This window comes from Odontesthes bonariensis, chromosome 8, assembly GCF_027942865.1.
Source record: "Odontesthes bonariensis isolate fOdoBon6 chromosome 8, fOdoBon6.hap1, whole genome shotgun sequence".
NCBI lineage: Eukaryota > Metazoa > Chordata > Actinopteri > Atheriniformes > Atherinopsidae > Odontesthes > Odontesthes bonariensis.
Genome location: NC_134513.1, coordinates 26,652,371 through 26,667,444, shown reverse-complemented (window position 1 = coordinate 26,667,444; position 15,074 = coordinate 26,652,371). Strand labels below are relative to the sequence as shown.

Genomic DNA, 15,074 nt, shown 5'->3' with positions numbered 1-15,074 from the left:
GGTGCAATTTTATTTTGCAAAGTTGAATGAATTTGCTCTCTAGCGCCTCACGTTTTCAAATGTGCGCTGCAACTTCTTGAACTACGGCAAGCGGAATGTGTCAAGATTCAAGAAGCTATAGCTTCAGACTCAAGGTCCATACAAACAAAAATAAATCAAGACACACAGTACAAAGGATTACATAACACACATACAACAACACTATGAATACAGATGACAGATAACATGTCAGATAACATAACATCTCCTTTGGTGTGCAAGCAATGCAATTAGTCATATTCCGGGAGTTACCGGAAGTGACGTCGACGCAGCGTTAGCATTAGCCTGCGTTAGCAATAGGAGCATTAGCAGCGGTAAATAAACTCCCGGTAAACTTACAAACTTTCTAATGCCTCGTTTTGTGAGTTAAGAGCCTATGTGTACTACGGCAGAAGTTTGGTAACAATCAATGCATTATTAGTGGGATCATTTACGAGATAAAATCTATTTAGAATTTTTTTTTTTTTTTTTTTTTTAAACTTTATTAGTAAATCAACAAAATAACAGTTTACAAATGTGAGCATAACGCCAAAAAGAAGATATCCAGGGGGAGCATAGGAATAATAATAAAAAGAAGAAGATGATGCACTTACAAAAAGAAAGCTAATGAACACAAAGACATATGTGCCAAGGAATAAAATCTATTTAGCATTAGCGGCTGTAATAAGCCATATGGCGGAAATGACGTCACAATGACGTCATTTCCGCTTGTAGGCCTGGTGGGGAAATCGCGATTCGAAGTGCTTTATGTCCCTCTCGGCACTTCGTCGTTTTTCATAGACCGGAAGGACATGGCAGCCTCCATAGAGCTTACCTGCTCTATGTAGATACAGACAAGTTATTCTTCACTCAGGAGGATAAGTGAGATTTTTGACAGAGATCATTTTACACCAATGAGGACTAACTTATGAATGAATATGTTGATTTGAGCTAATAAATGACTTAATTTATTACATAGTGTCCCTTTAACTGAAGAGTCATAGCAAAAAATGCTTCCTTGGTTGAAGAGTTGCTAGAGTGCATTAGCTTGAGACTGTGTTTTCCCTACAAGCCACCCATTGTCTGAGCAGAGGTAGAGATAGCAAGGTACATTTGAAAGCTGATTATACACGGAGCAGAGAATGCATTGGCCGGGAATCGAACCCGGGTCAACTGCTTGGCAAGCAGCTATTCTCTCCACTATACCACCAATGCCCTGACAGACCCTTATTTAGTCATCTATCAACTGTTTTTCTTGCAGGGCTATGACACACTCACTCTTACTCAGGAATCTTTCTATTTCTCCCTGAAATAAGAGAGAAGTCTAAAGCGTGAAACTTGTGCTTGCTTGGATTCATTCTCCAGATGCGCACAATTGCTTTCATCTAAGGCTAAAATGTTCACAACTTTAGTACAATGCACTATGCCAATTAATTTGCCAGTTAGGAAGAGTTTACCACAGTCTTGCAACCTGTACCATGTGCACTGCTTTCGGGTCCCTGATGGTCTAGTGGCTAGGATTCGGTGCTCTCACCGCCGCGGCCCGGGTACGATTCCCGGTCAGGGAATGAGGGAACCAGGTTTTGGCACTGTGAGTAGCATAAACCAAAGACATTTCTGCAGTTTTTTTCCAATGACATGACTAGAATGTCAATTTAATCTAGCCCTGTCACAAATTCAATAGGACGTTGGTTTGTAAGGAGTCATCCTATGCGCACCACTTGATTTGAAATAACAGTTTACAGCCAGCAGATTTACTACTTCTCTTTAGAGAACGGCTCGCTTAACTCTTTCCAGCAGCTCTAGGACCATTGTGGCTTTTAAAAACTAAAAGAATGATCAAGTTTTTCTGATACTTTGATGTGTAACACGGTGCTTAATAACATTTTGAGCAGCAAAGACAAATGCTATTTGTCATTAAATGACATGGGCATCCACGAATGATACGGAAAAAGAGAAATTTCATGGTCTATTGTCGGACAAAATGTTTTTGTCCGCAGACTTGGAGCATTTGGTGATCTGGCAGGTGCTGGCCGTCCATCCGTCCGTCCGTCTTGGATTGAGTTTGAGGGAGGCCCGTTTTTTGTGTCGTACGGCACTGTGGAATCTAATCTTCCCCACTTGCTTTGTAGAGGAGGAACTTAGAATGCACATGAGATAACAGACACTGCATGAAAAGAGGGATTTGCGGATGTATGTGGCCCCTTACATGTCCGCATACGTTGAGCCCCTGCATTTGCGGTGGTAAAAGTGAAAACTTGGCCCAAATTGTCGCAAATTGACCTGGCAACTGCTCCCCCATGCCCCCCTCCCCTCCCCTACTTAGGAGAGCCTTTAATATGTAAATGCAAGTGATCAGGTCAGGAGGTGCCACAGTAATTTTCAAGTGGGGTGGGGTGAGGTGAGGTGAGGTGGGGGGTGGGCAGGCCTGTTTCTACACATTCACTATCACCTCCAACTCCAGCCAAGTTTGTTGCTGTGTTGTCTTGAAAAAGAAGAGGTGCACGCTGTCTGCTGGTGACAGGTGATGCATATCTGGTTTTTTTTCTCCCAAACACCTCTTTTGTAACCGCTTTTTGTGGGCAAAATTCAAGGATTCAAGGTTTCAAAGGTTTATTGTCATGTGTGCAGTTAGAAACGTGTTTCCCTGAACAAAGAAATTATTTTCTTTGTTGCCCGCACTGGATGTCCAAATGTATAATAATAAAGATAAGATAAAGATAAAATAAGCATGCAACAGCAATATTCTAAAAAGGTTTCTTAAATAAAATAGAAATAAAAATATATAAATCTGGCCTGTATACATAATGTGCAGTAGTGCGCTCAGTGTTTTATTGTGTATGGCTTAATTCGGTGTCACAATGGTCACAATATCGCCGAGGTCTTTTCTTTCTCCTTGCAGAGTCCATTTTTGTGTCAACACAGTGCAAATTGCCAGCTGTGGTCAGACAACATTAAATAGCAAAAGGACGGGAGGTTGTCTCGCGAGTATTCCGTGTAATGACGTATACGCATATGATTGGTGGAGCTTAACGGCTCGCATAAGCTCTCGTTCAATCACGTATGAGAAACATTGTGTCGTGCAGTGTAAACAAAAAGTTTAAGGAGCAGATCTGGCGGCCCTGGTTTGTGGAATACAATGGCTGGAAGACGACTTGCTTTCAACTCCCCAGCAACTCTCTGCGGGTCTACAGGTTTGTGTGTTTTTTTCTACTTGCACATGACCATTTGATTGTTTAATTTTAGTCTTGTTGACACTGTACAGCACTTGGGACAGTTCTCGCTGATTTTAAATGTGCTGTATATTAAACTTACTTACTCATTTGCTTACAGGCAGATAAAATGAAAGTCCTGTTGAATGCTATGACCGAGATTCGCTAGGTTGGAGGCAAGATGGCCGTCGAGAACGGACTGAAGTTACATTCCAGAGAAGGTGAAGAGCGCACCCCCAAGAGAAGGCGGATACAGAATCCGAAAATCGCGGTAAGAGTAGGTTATTGACTGTGGCTTTACGCTAAACTCAACTTAATTGTGTCCATCACGTGAAAACCAGTGTGAGTTGCTTTATTTAAAAAAATGAATTTCGTGTTTTCAATTTATAGGCAGCAGTTCGCCGCTGCATAACTCACCGTGGCATTATAATCCAGATCAAGGGTAAGAATAAGTGAATGTTCTCCCAATATCTAGTTGAGTTGGACCCGATGTTACGTTAATGCAGTTTTTTTTTATTAACCATAGGCCTGTTGTTTTTACAGGCTACGGTCACCTCACAATATGGATGTAACGAGTCGCTTGAAGGAGGCGGTGGCAAACAGTCCGAACTTCAGAGAGGGAGACGGGGACACTATCGAGGGTGAGCGGCGCTGGCTTTTACCACGGCTGGCACTGATACTTTTAAGCACTGGTCATTTTATTCATTCCTCTTGTTGTTTTTTTTAGCTGCGTGACGGACCTGTGTGCTGTGCTACAGGCGCGTCTTGAAGCCAACCCGAAATACTCACAGTCTCACCACAGAAGAGTGAAAGGGAGTAAGAACATATACGCTGTCAATATGACTTTCGTTACTTTATAGACAAGTTGTCAATATGCTGTGCATGGATTATTTATTGGTTATTCCAACAGCTCCCAGAAGCCAGCTTCTGATCCAGGATGAGGACGTCTGACAACTCCCACAGACTCTGCAGGGACCGGAGGAATGCGGAGAATGCGGATTCCAAACGGCGGCGTTTAGGCTTATTGTGTATATTGTAGGCTACAGCAGTGTGTGTATATAGTTTTCAATTCTTTATTATCAACATGGTTCTTATTACAATGTAAGCTATGTACATTGTGTGGTGTGGCAATAAAAGCGCTTTAAAAAAAAAAAAGTTTTCTTTTTCATTCTCAATAGATTCACGTCATTCATGCCTGCATTAGCCTAGTCATAGTGCAGCTTATAAGAATGACGTGAATATATGAAGTACACAAACATCCCAGGAATATTAGTAATCATAATCACAATTATTAATCATAATTGCTGAATGATATGCCCATATAAAGTATGCATATATTAACCTTATTGGCCAATGGGCGGACAGCTTTACAGGAGCTTTTTCATGTAATCACGTGCCTTTTTTGTCCAATACCAGCGAGGCCAGTGAGAGGTCCAGGCACTCTCACAGCGGGGTGCTAATCGCTGGGCCATTAGCACCCCGCTGTGAGAGCCCGCCGCGAGTCGGGTTCGTTTCCGACGATTTTGTCGCTCAATAAACTTAAAGTTTGTCTGCCTGCAAGCGCCCAGGTGCGTCCGAAAATTAGGCAAATTCGCGGAAGTTCACTGCCGTCCACAGTGACACAAATCCCTCTTTTCGTGCAGTGAGACCATCACTTTAACTGAAGAGTCATAGCAAAAAATGCTTCCTTGGTTGAAGAGTTGCTAGAGCGCATTAGCTTGAGACTGTGTTTTCCCTACAAGCCACCCATTGTCTGAACAGAGGTAGAGAAAGCAAGGTACATTTGAAAGCTGATTATACACGGAGCACGGATCAGCTTTCAAATGTACCTTGCTATCTCTACCTCTGCTCAGACAATGGGTGGCTTGTAGGGAAAACACAGTCTCAAGCTAATGGACTCTAGCAACTCTTCAACCAAGGAAGCATGTTTTGCTATGACTCTTCAGTTAAAGTGATGGTCTGTTTTCTCATGTGCATTCTAAGTTCCTCTACAAAGCAAGTGGGGAAGATTAGATTCCACAGTGCCGTACGACACAAAAAACGGGCCTCCCTCAAACTCAATCCAAGACGGATGGACGGCCAGCACCTGCCAGATCACCAAATGCTCCAAGTCCGCGGACAAAAACATTTTGTCCGACAATAGACCATGAAATTTCTCTTTTTCCGTATCATTCGTGGATGCCCATGTCATTTAATGACAAATAGCATTTGTCTTTGCTGCTCAAAATGTTATTAAGCACCGTGTTACACATCAAAGTATCAGAAAAACTTGATCATTCTTTTAGTTTTTAAAAGCCACAATGGTCCTAGAGCTGCTGGAAAGAGTTAAGCGAGCCCTTCCCTAAAGAGAAGTAGTAAATCTGCTGGCTGTAAAGTGTTATTTCAAATCAAGTGGTGCGCATAGGATGACTCCTTATAAACCAACGTCCTATTGAATTTGTGACAGGGCTAGATTAAATTGACATTCTAGTCATGTCATTGGAAAACAACAGCAGAAATGTCTTTGGTTTACGCTACTCACAGTGCCAAAACCTGGTTCCCTCATTCCCTGACCGGGAATCGAACCCGGGCCGCGGCGGTGAGAGCGCCGAATCCTAGCCACTAGACCATCAGGGACCTGCAAGCAGTGCACACGGTACAGGTTGCAAGACTGTGGTAAACTCATTCCTAACTGGCAAATTAATTGGCATAGTGCATTGTACTGAAGTTGTGAACATTTTAGCCTTAGATGAAAGCAATTGTGCGCATCTGGAGAATGAATCCAAGCAAGCACAAGTTTCACGCTTTAGACTTCTCTCTTATTTCAGGGAGAAATAGAAAGATTCCTGAGTAAGAGTGAGTGTGTCATAGCCCTGCAAGAAAAACAGTTGATAGATGACTAAATAAGGGTCTGTCAGGGCATTGGTGGTATAGTGGAGAGAATAGCTGCTTGCCAAGCAGTTGACCAGGGTTCGATTCCCGGCCAATGAATTCTCTGCTCTGTGTATAATCAGAATCAGAATCAGAATCAGCTTTATTGGCCAGGTTTGACTAAACAAACAAGGAATTTGACTCCGGTAACTTCACTCACAAAGTACAACACTCAACAATAACATGAAATAATAAAAATTAGAAATGCAGAACAGTAAGAGTTGAATTGATTATAAATATGAATAAATAGAAACTATGGGTGGGAATGCTATTCCTGGGTGTTCAACAGAGTGACTGCTTGGGGGAAGAAGCTGTCTTTGTGTCGTCTGGTTTTGGCAAGCAGTGCCCTGTATCGTCTGCCAGAGGGGAGGAGATTGAACAGTTTGTGACCAGGATGTGAGGGGTCTGCAGAGATTTTTACTGCCCTTTTCCTGGCCCTGGACCGGTACAGGTCCTGTATGGAAGGGAGGTCAGTTCCAATAATCCTCTCTGCAGCCCTAATTGTCCGTTGCAGTTTGGCCCTGTCACGTTTGGTGGCTGACCCAAACCAGACAGTGATGGAGGTGCAGATGACAGACTGGATGATCGCCGAGTAGAAAGTGGTCAGCAGCTCCTTAGGCAGATTAAACTTCCTTAGCTGTCTCAGGAAGTATAACCTCTGCTGGGCCTTTTTCTGGATAGTGACAATGTGGGGAGACCATTTTAGGTCCTGTGAGATGGTTGATCCCAGGAACCTAAAGGAATCCACATTGGACACCGTTTCGTTCTGAATGGTGAGTGGGGCGAGTTGGGGGGGGCTTCTCCTAAAGTCCATTTTCATCTCCACAGTCTTCTTGGGGTTAAGCTCCAGATGGTTCTGACTGCACCACTGGACCAGCTGCTCCACCTCCTGTCTGTAGTCAGACTCATCCCCATCCTGGATCAGACCAATGACAGTGGTGTCATCCGCAAACTTCAGGAGTTTTACAGATGGGCTCTTTGAGGTGCAGTCATTTGTGTAGAGGGAGAAGAGCAGTGGGGAGAGGACACACCCCTGTGGGGCGCCTGTACTGATAGACCGGGTCTTTGATGAGGTACTCCCCAGTCTGACATGCTGCTGCCTGTCTGACAGGAAGCTGATGATCCACTGACAGGTAGAGGCAGGCACTAATAACTGAGTGAGCTTCTGGTGTAGGAGTTCAGGCATGATGGTGTTGAACGCCGAGCTGAAGTCCACAAACAGGATCCTGGCGTACGTCCCTTGGGAGTCAAGATGTTGCAGGATGAATTGCAGTCCCATGTTGACGGCATCATCCGCCGACCTGTTTGCCCTGTAGGCAAACTGCAGAGGGTCCAGCATGGGTCCTGTTATGTCCTTCAGATGGGACAGCATCAGTCTTTCAAAGGATTTCATGACCACAGATGTCAGGGCGACAGGCCTGTAGTCATTCAAACCTGAGATGGAAGATTTTTTGGGGACTGGGATGATGGTGGAGCTTTTGAAGCAAGAGGGCACTTCACATAGTTTCAGGGACCAGTTGAAGATCTGCGTGAAGATTGGCGCCAGCTGTTCAGCACAGACGCGCAGACAAGAGGGTGATACGCCATCAGGTCCTGGAGCCTTCTTTATCTTTTGTTTCTGAAAGAGACTGCGCACATCCCTCTCACAAATCATCAATGCAGGCGGGGGGAGGGGGTTGGGTGTTGAGGGGAAACCCATTGTACGTGATGGGTGTGATAATGGGTGCTTTTCAAACCTGCAGTAAAAGTCGTTCAGGTCATCAGCCAGTCTGGGATTATCATCAGGGTGGGGGGATGGTTTCTTGTAGTTGGTGACCTGTTTCAGACCTTTCCAAACTGATGCAGGATCATTTGAAGCTAAATTATTTTTTAGCTTCTCACTGTAGGATCTTTTGATTACATTTATTTCCTTAGACAGTTTGTTCCTGGCCTGCTTATACAGATCCCGGTCCCCACTCCTGAAGGCCTCCTCTTTGGCTTGGCGTAGCTTCCTAAGATTAGGAGTGAACCAAGGTTTGCTGTTATTGTAAGTGCAGAAGGTCTTGGATTGCACACAGATGTCCTCGCAAAAACTGATATATGATGTTACAGTGTCAGTGAGGTCATTGAGGTCTGTAGCTGCGGCTACAAAAACACTCCAGTTGGTGCAGTCAAAGCAAGCCTGCAGCTCCAGCTTGGATTCCGTTGTCCAGTTCTTAACAGTCTTTACCACGGGTTTAGAAGTTTTCAGTTTCTGCTTATAGGTTGGGATGAGGTGAAGCAGACAGTGGTCTGAGAGTCCTAGAGCTGCCCGTGAAACGGCGCGGTAGGCATCTTTTAAAACGGTGTAACAGTGGTCCAAAGTGTTTTTGTCCCTGGTGGGAATCTTGATATGCTGTCTGTATTTAGGGAGTTCCTTACTGAGATTGGCGCTGTTAAAATCCCCAACAATAATGGCGAGAGAGTCCGGATGGTTTTTCTCAATGTCTGTTATCCGATCAGCCAGTTGTTGTAACGCGTCTACAACGCAAGCTTGTGGTGGGATGTAAACACCGACCATAACAAACGACGAGAATTCTCGCGGAGAATAGAAGGGCTTGCAGTTTATGAAGAGAGTCTCTAAGTGTGGGCTGCATGTTTTTCCCAGCACTGTGATATCTGTGCACCAACCTTCGTTTAAATAGAAGCATATTCCTCCACCTTTCGTTTTCCCTGCTAATCCTGTATTCCGATCTGAACGGATGAGTTGAAATCCAGGCAGTTGGAGTGCGTTGTCCGGGATTCTATCGCTGAGCCATGTCTCGGTGAAACACAGGGCAGCAGATCTCCGTAAGTCCGAGTTGGTTTGGTTTAGAAGCAACAGCTCATCCATCTTATTTGCTAGAGACCGCACATTTGCCAGATGAATTGCTGGGAGGGAGGTGCGTAGTCCCCGCTTCCTTAATTTCACTAGCACGCCAGCTCTCTTCCCCCGTTTGCGTCTCCGACAGATTCGGTGGAGAACTGCAGCTCCTCCAATCAGTATTTCGGAAAAAGTTGTTGGGTCGGAAAAAAAAGGAGAAAAAGTTCCAAAAGAGCTTGGCCTGATGCTTAGCAGTTCTTCCCTTGTAAAAATTACTGATAAATTATCGCAGAAAACGTGATAAACACACAAAAACAGAATAAGTACAAGAGAGCGAAGTCCCGAGGCTGCCATTTGCGGCGCCATGGCAACTAGAATAATCAGCTTTCAAATGTACCTTGCTATCTCTACCTCTGCTCAGACAATGGGTGGCTTGTAGGGAAAACACAGTCTCAAGCTAATGCACTCTAGCAACTCTTCAACCAAGGAAGCATGTTTTATTATGACTCTTCAGTTAAAGTGATGGTCTGTTTTCTCATGTGCATTCTAAGTTCCTCCTCTACAAAGCAAGTGGGGAAGATTAGATTCCACAGTGCCGTACGACACAAAAAACGGGCCTCCCTCAAACTCAATCCAAGACGGATGGACGGCCAGCACCTGCCAGATCACCAAATGCTCCAAGTCCGCGGACAAAAACATTTTGTCCGACAATAGACCATGAAATTTCTCTTTTTCCGTATCATTCGTGGATGCCCATGTCATTTAATGACAAATAGCATTTGTCTTTGCTGCTCAAAATGTTATTAAGCACCGTGTTACACATCAAAGTATCAGAAAAACTTGATCATTCTTTTAGTTTTTAAAAGCCACAATGGTCCTAGAGCTGCTGGAAAGAGTTAAGCGAGCCCTTCCCTAAAGAGAAGTAGTAAATCTGCTGGCTGTAAAGTGTTATTTCAAATCAAGTGGTGCGCATAGGATGACTCCTTACAAACCAACGTCCTATTGAATTTGTGACAGGGCTAGATTAAATTGACATTCTAGTCATGTCATTGGAAAACAACAGCAGAAATGTCTTTGGTTTACGCTACTCACAGTGCCAAAACCTGGTTCCCTCATTCCCTGACCGGGAATCGAACCCGGGCCGTGGCAGTGAGAGCGCCGAATCCGAGCCACTAGACCATCAGGGACCCGCAAGCAGTGCACACGGTACAGGTTGCAAGACTGTGGTAAACTCATTCCTAACTGGCAAATTAATTGGCATAGTGCATTGTACTGAAGTTGTGAACATTTTAGCCTTAGATGAAAGCAATTGTGCGCATCTGGAGAATGAATCCAAGCAAGCACAAGTTTCACGCTTTAGACTTCTCTCTTATTTCAGGGAGAAATAGAAAGATTCCTGAGTAAGAGTGAGTGTGTCATAGCCCTGCAAGAAAAACAGTTGATAGATGACTAAATAAGGGTCTGTCAGGGCATTGGTGGTATAGTGGAGAGAATAGCTGCTTGCCAAGCAGTTGACCCGGGTTCGATTCCCGGCCAATGCATTCTCTGCTCCGTGTATAATCAGCTTTGTATGTACCTTGCTATCTCTACCTCTGCTCAGACAATGGGTGGCTTGTAGGGAAAACACAGTCTCAAGCTAATGGACTCTAGCAACTCTTCAACCAAGGAAGCATGTTTTGCTATGACTCTTCAGTTAAAGTGATGGTCTGTTTTCTCATGTGCATTCTAAGTTCCTCCTCTACAAAGCAAGTGGGGAAGATTAGATTCCACAGTGCCGTACGACACAAAAAACGGGCCTCCCTCGAACTCAATCCAAGACGGATGGACGGCCAGCACCTGCCAGATCACCAAATGCTCCAAGTCCGCGGACAAAAACATTTTGTCCGACAATAGACCATGAAATTTCTCTTTTTCCGTATCATTCGTGGATGCCCATGTCATTTAATGACAAATAGCATTTGTCTTTGCTGCTCAAAATGTTATTAAGCACCGTGTTACACATCAAAGTATCAGAAAAACTTGATCATTCTTTTAGTTTTTAAAAGCCACAATGGTCCTAGAGCTGCTGGAAAGAGTTAAGCGAGCCCTTCCCTAAAGAGAAGTAGTAAATCTGCTGGCTGTAAAGTGTTATTTCAAATCAAGTGGTGCGCATAGGATGACTCCTTACAAACCAACGTCCTATTGAATTTGTGACAGGGCTAGATTAAATTGACATTCTAGTCATGTCATTGGAAAACAACAGCAGAAATGTCTTTGGTTTACGCTACTCACAGTGCCAAAACCTGGTTCCCTCATTCCCTGACCGGGAATCGAACCCGGGCCGCGGCGGTGAGAGCGCCGAATCCTAGCCACTAGACCATCAGGGACCCGCAAGCAGTGCACACGGTACAGGTTGCAAGACTGTGGTAAACTCATTCCTAACTGGCAAATTAATTGGCATAGTGCATTGTACTGAAGTTGTGAACATTTTAGCCTTAGATGAAAGCAATTGTGCGCATCTGGAGAATGAATCCAAGCAAGCACAAGTTTCACGCTTTAGACTTCTCTCTTATTTCAGGGAGAAATAGAAAGATTCCTGAGTAAGAGTGAGTGTGTCATAGCCCTGCAAGAAAAACAGTTGATAGATGACTAAATAAGGGTCTGTCAGGGCATTGGTGGTATAGTGGAGAGAATAGCTGCTTGCCAAGCAGTTGACCCGGGTTCGATTCCCGGCCAATGCATTCTCTGCTCCGTGTATAATCAGCTTTCAAATGTACCTTGCTATCTCTACCTCTGCTCAGACAATGGGTGGCTTGTAGGGAAAACACAGTCTCAAGCTAATGCACTCTAGCAACTCTTCAACCAAGGAAGCATGTTTTGCTATGACTCTTCAGTTAAAGTGATGGTCTGTTTTCTCATGTGCATTCTAAGTTCCTCCTCTACAAAGCAAGTGGGGAAGATTAGATTCCACAGTGCCGTACGACACAAAAAACGGGCCTCCCTCAAACTCAATCCAAGACGGATGGACGGCCAGCACCTGCCAGATCACCAAATGCTCCAAGTCCGCGGACAAAAACATTTTGTCCGACAATAGACCATGAAATTTCTCTTTTTCCGCATCATTCGTGGATGCCCATGTCATTTAATGACAAATAGCATTTGTCTTTGCCGCTCAAAATGTTATTAAGCACCGTGTTACACATCAAAGTATCAGAAAAACTTGATCATTCTTTTAGTTTTTAAAAGCCACAATGGTCCTAGAGCTGCTGGAAAGAGTTAAGCGAGCCCTTCCCTAAAGAGAAGTAGTAAATCTGCTGGCTGTAAAGTGTTATTTCAAATCAAGTGGTGCGCATAGGATGACTCCTTACAAACCAACGTCCTATTGAATTTGTGACAGGGCTAGATTAAATTGACATTCTAGTCATGTCATTGGAAAACAACAGCAGAAATGTCTTTGGTTTACGCTACTCACAGTGCCAAAATCTGGTTCCCTCATTCCCTGACCGGGAATCGAACCCGGGACGAGGCGGTGAGGGCGCCGAATCCTAGCCACTAGACCATTAGTGACCCGCAAGCAGTGCACACGGTACAGGTTGCAAGACTGTGGTAAACTCATTCCTAACTGGCAAATTAATTGGCATAGTGCATTGTACTGAAGTTGTGAACATTTTAGCCTTAGATGAAAGCAATTGTGCGCATCTGGAGAATGAATCCAAGCAAGCACAAGTTTCACGCTTTAGACTTCTCTCTTATTTCAGGGAGAAATAGAAAGATTCCTGAGTAGGAGTGAGTGTGTCATAGCCCTGCAAGAAAAACAGTTGATAGATGACTAAATAAGGGTCTGTCAGGGCATTGGTGGTATAGTGGAGAGAATAGCTGCTTGCCAAGCAGTTGACCCGGGTTCGATTCCCGGCCAATGCATTCTCTGCTCCGTGTATAATCAGCTTTGTATGTACCTTGCTATCTCTACCTCTGCTCAGACAATGGGTGGCTTGTAGGGAAAACACAGTCTCAAGCTAATGGACTCTAGCAACTCTTCAACCAAGGAAGCATGTTTTGCTATGACTCTTCAGTTAAAGTGATGGTCTGTTTTCTCATGTGCATTCTAAGTTCCTCCTCTACAAAGCAAGTGGGGAAGATTAGATTCCACAGTGCCGTACGACACAAAAAACGGGCCTCCCTCAAACTCAATCCAAGACGGATGGACGGCCAGCACCTGCCAGATCACCAAATGCTCCAAGTCCGCGGACAAAAACATTTTGTCCGACAATAGACCATGAAATTTCTCTTTTTCCGTATCATTCGTGGATGCCCATGTCATTTAATGACAAATAGCATTTGTCTTTGCTGCTCAAAATGTTATTAAGCACCGTGTTACACATCAAAGTATCAGAAAAACTTGATCATTCTTTTAGTTTTTAAAAGCCACAATGGTCCTAGAGCTGCTGGAAAGAGTTAAGCGAGCCCTTCTCTAAAGAGAAGTAGTAAATCTGCTGGCTGTAAAGTGTTATTTCAAATCAAGTGGTGCGCATAGGATGACTCCTTACAAACCAACGTCCTATTGAATTTGTGACAGGGCTAGATTAAATTGACATTCTAGTCATGTCATTGGAAAACAACAGCAGAAATGTCTTTGGTTTACGCTACTCACAGTGCCAAAACCTGGTTCCCTCATTCCCTGACCGGGAATCGAACCCGGGCCGCGGCGGTGAGAGCGCCGAAACCTAGCCACTAGACCATCAGGGACCCGCAAGCAGTGCACACGGTACAGGTTGCAAGACTGTGGTAAACTCATTCCTAACTGGCAAATTAATTGGCATAGTGCATTGTACTGAAGTTGTGAACATTTTAGCCTTAGATGAAAGCAATTGTGCGCATCTGGAGAATGAATCCAAGCAAGCACAAGTTTCACGCTTTAGACTTCTCTCTTATTTCAGGGAGAAATAGAAAGATTCCTGAGTAGGAGTGAGTGTGTCATAGCCCTGCAAGAAAAACAGTTGATAGATGACTAAATAAGGGTCTGTCAGGGCATTGGTGGTATAGTGGAGAGAATAGCTGCTTGCCAAGCAGTTGACCCGGGTTCGATTCCCGGCCAATGCATTCTCTGCTCCGTGTATAATCAGCTTTCAAATGTACCTTGCTATCTCTACCTCTGCTCAGACAATGGGTGGCTTGTAGGGAAAACACAGTCTCAAGCTAATGCACTCTAGCAACTCTTCAACCAAGGAAGCATGTTTTGCTATGACTCTTCAGTTAAAGTGATGGTCTGTTTTCTCATGTGCATTCTAAGTTCCTCCTCTACAAAGCAAGTGGGGAAGATTAGATTCCACAGTGCCGTACGACACAAAAAACGGGCCTCCCTCAAACTCAATCCAAGACGGATGGACGGCCAGCACCTGCCAGATCACCAAATGCTCCAAGTCCGCGGACAAAAACATTTTGTCCGACAATAGACCATGAAATTTCTCTTTTTCCGTATCATTCGTGGATGCCCATGTCATTTAATGACAAATAGCATTTGTCTTTGCTGCTCAAAATGTTATTAAGCACCGTGTTACACATCAAAGTATCAGAAAAACTTGATCATTCTTTTAGTTTTTAAAAGCCACAATGGTCCTAGAGCTGCTGGAAAGAGTTAAGCGAGCCCTTCCCTAAAGAGAAGTAGTAAATCTGCTGGCTGTAAAGTGTTATTTCAAATCAAGTGGTGCGCATAGGATGACTCCTTAAAAACCAACGTCCTATTGAATTTGTGACAGGGCTAGATTAAATTGACATTCTAGTCATGTCATTGGAAAACAACAGCAGAAATGTCTTTGGTTTACGCTACTCACAGTGCCAAAACCTGGTTCCCTCATTCCCTGACCGGGAATCGAACCCGGGCCGCGGCTGTGAGAGCGCCGAATCCTAGCCACTAGACCATCAGGGACCCGCAAGCAGTGCACACGGTACAGGTTGCAAGACTGTGGTAAACTCATTCCTAACTGGCAAATTAATTGGCATAGTGCATTGTACTGAAGTTGTGAACATTTTAGCCTTAGATGAAAGCAATTGTGCGCATCTGGAGAATGAATCCAAGCAAGCACAAGTTTCACGCTTTAGACTTCTCTCTTATTTCAGGGAGAAATAGAAAGATT

The 15,074-nt window shown here is 44.2% G+C and overlaps 1 protein-coding gene and 10 non-coding genes across 13 annotated transcripts in view; 5 read left to right on the top strand and 6 right to left on the bottom strand.

Moving 5' to 3' along the window:
* The window catches only part of LOC142385517 (NLR family CARD domain-containing protein 3-like), a 369,716-nt gene that overhangs the window by 74,532 nt on the left and 280,110 nt on the right, over positions 1–15,074 (bottom strand). The gene's annotated exons all lie outside the window — the stretch shown is intronic.
* On the bottom strand, positions 1,162–1,233 carry trnag-gcc (transfer RNA glycine (anticodon GCC)). Its single transcript has one exon. It is a non-coding gene; the product is annotated as a tRNA-Gly (tRNA).
* On the top strand, positions 1,515–1,586 carry trnae-cuc (transfer RNA glutamic acid (anticodon CUC)). The gene has a single exon. It is a non-coding gene; the product is annotated as a tRNA-Glu (tRNA).
* trnae-cuc (transfer RNA glutamic acid (anticodon CUC)) lies at positions 5,775–5,846 on the bottom strand. The gene has a single exon. It is a non-coding gene; the product is annotated as a tRNA-Glu (tRNA).
* On the top strand, positions 10,431–10,502 carry trnag-gcc (transfer RNA glycine (anticodon GCC)). The gene has a single exon. It is a non-coding gene; the product is annotated as a tRNA-Gly (tRNA).
* Positions 11,256–11,327, bottom strand: trnae-cuc (transfer RNA glutamic acid (anticodon CUC)). The gene has a single exon. It is a non-coding gene; the product is annotated as a tRNA-Glu (tRNA).
* On the top strand, positions 11,610–11,681 carry trnag-gcc (transfer RNA glycine (anticodon GCC)). Its single transcript has one exon. It is a non-coding gene; the product is annotated as a tRNA-Gly (tRNA).
* Positions 12,790–12,861, top strand: trnag-gcc (transfer RNA glycine (anticodon GCC)). Its single transcript has one exon. It is a non-coding gene; the product is annotated as a tRNA-Gly (tRNA).
* Positions 13,615–13,686, bottom strand: trnae-cuc (transfer RNA glutamic acid (anticodon CUC)). The gene has a single exon. It is a non-coding gene; the product is annotated as a tRNA-Glu (tRNA).
* On the top strand, positions 13,969–14,040 carry trnag-gcc (transfer RNA glycine (anticodon GCC)). The gene has a single exon. It is a non-coding gene; the product is annotated as a tRNA-Gly (tRNA).
* Positions 14,795–14,866, bottom strand: trnae-cuc (transfer RNA glutamic acid (anticodon CUC)). Its single transcript has one exon. It is a non-coding gene; the product is annotated as a tRNA-Glu (tRNA).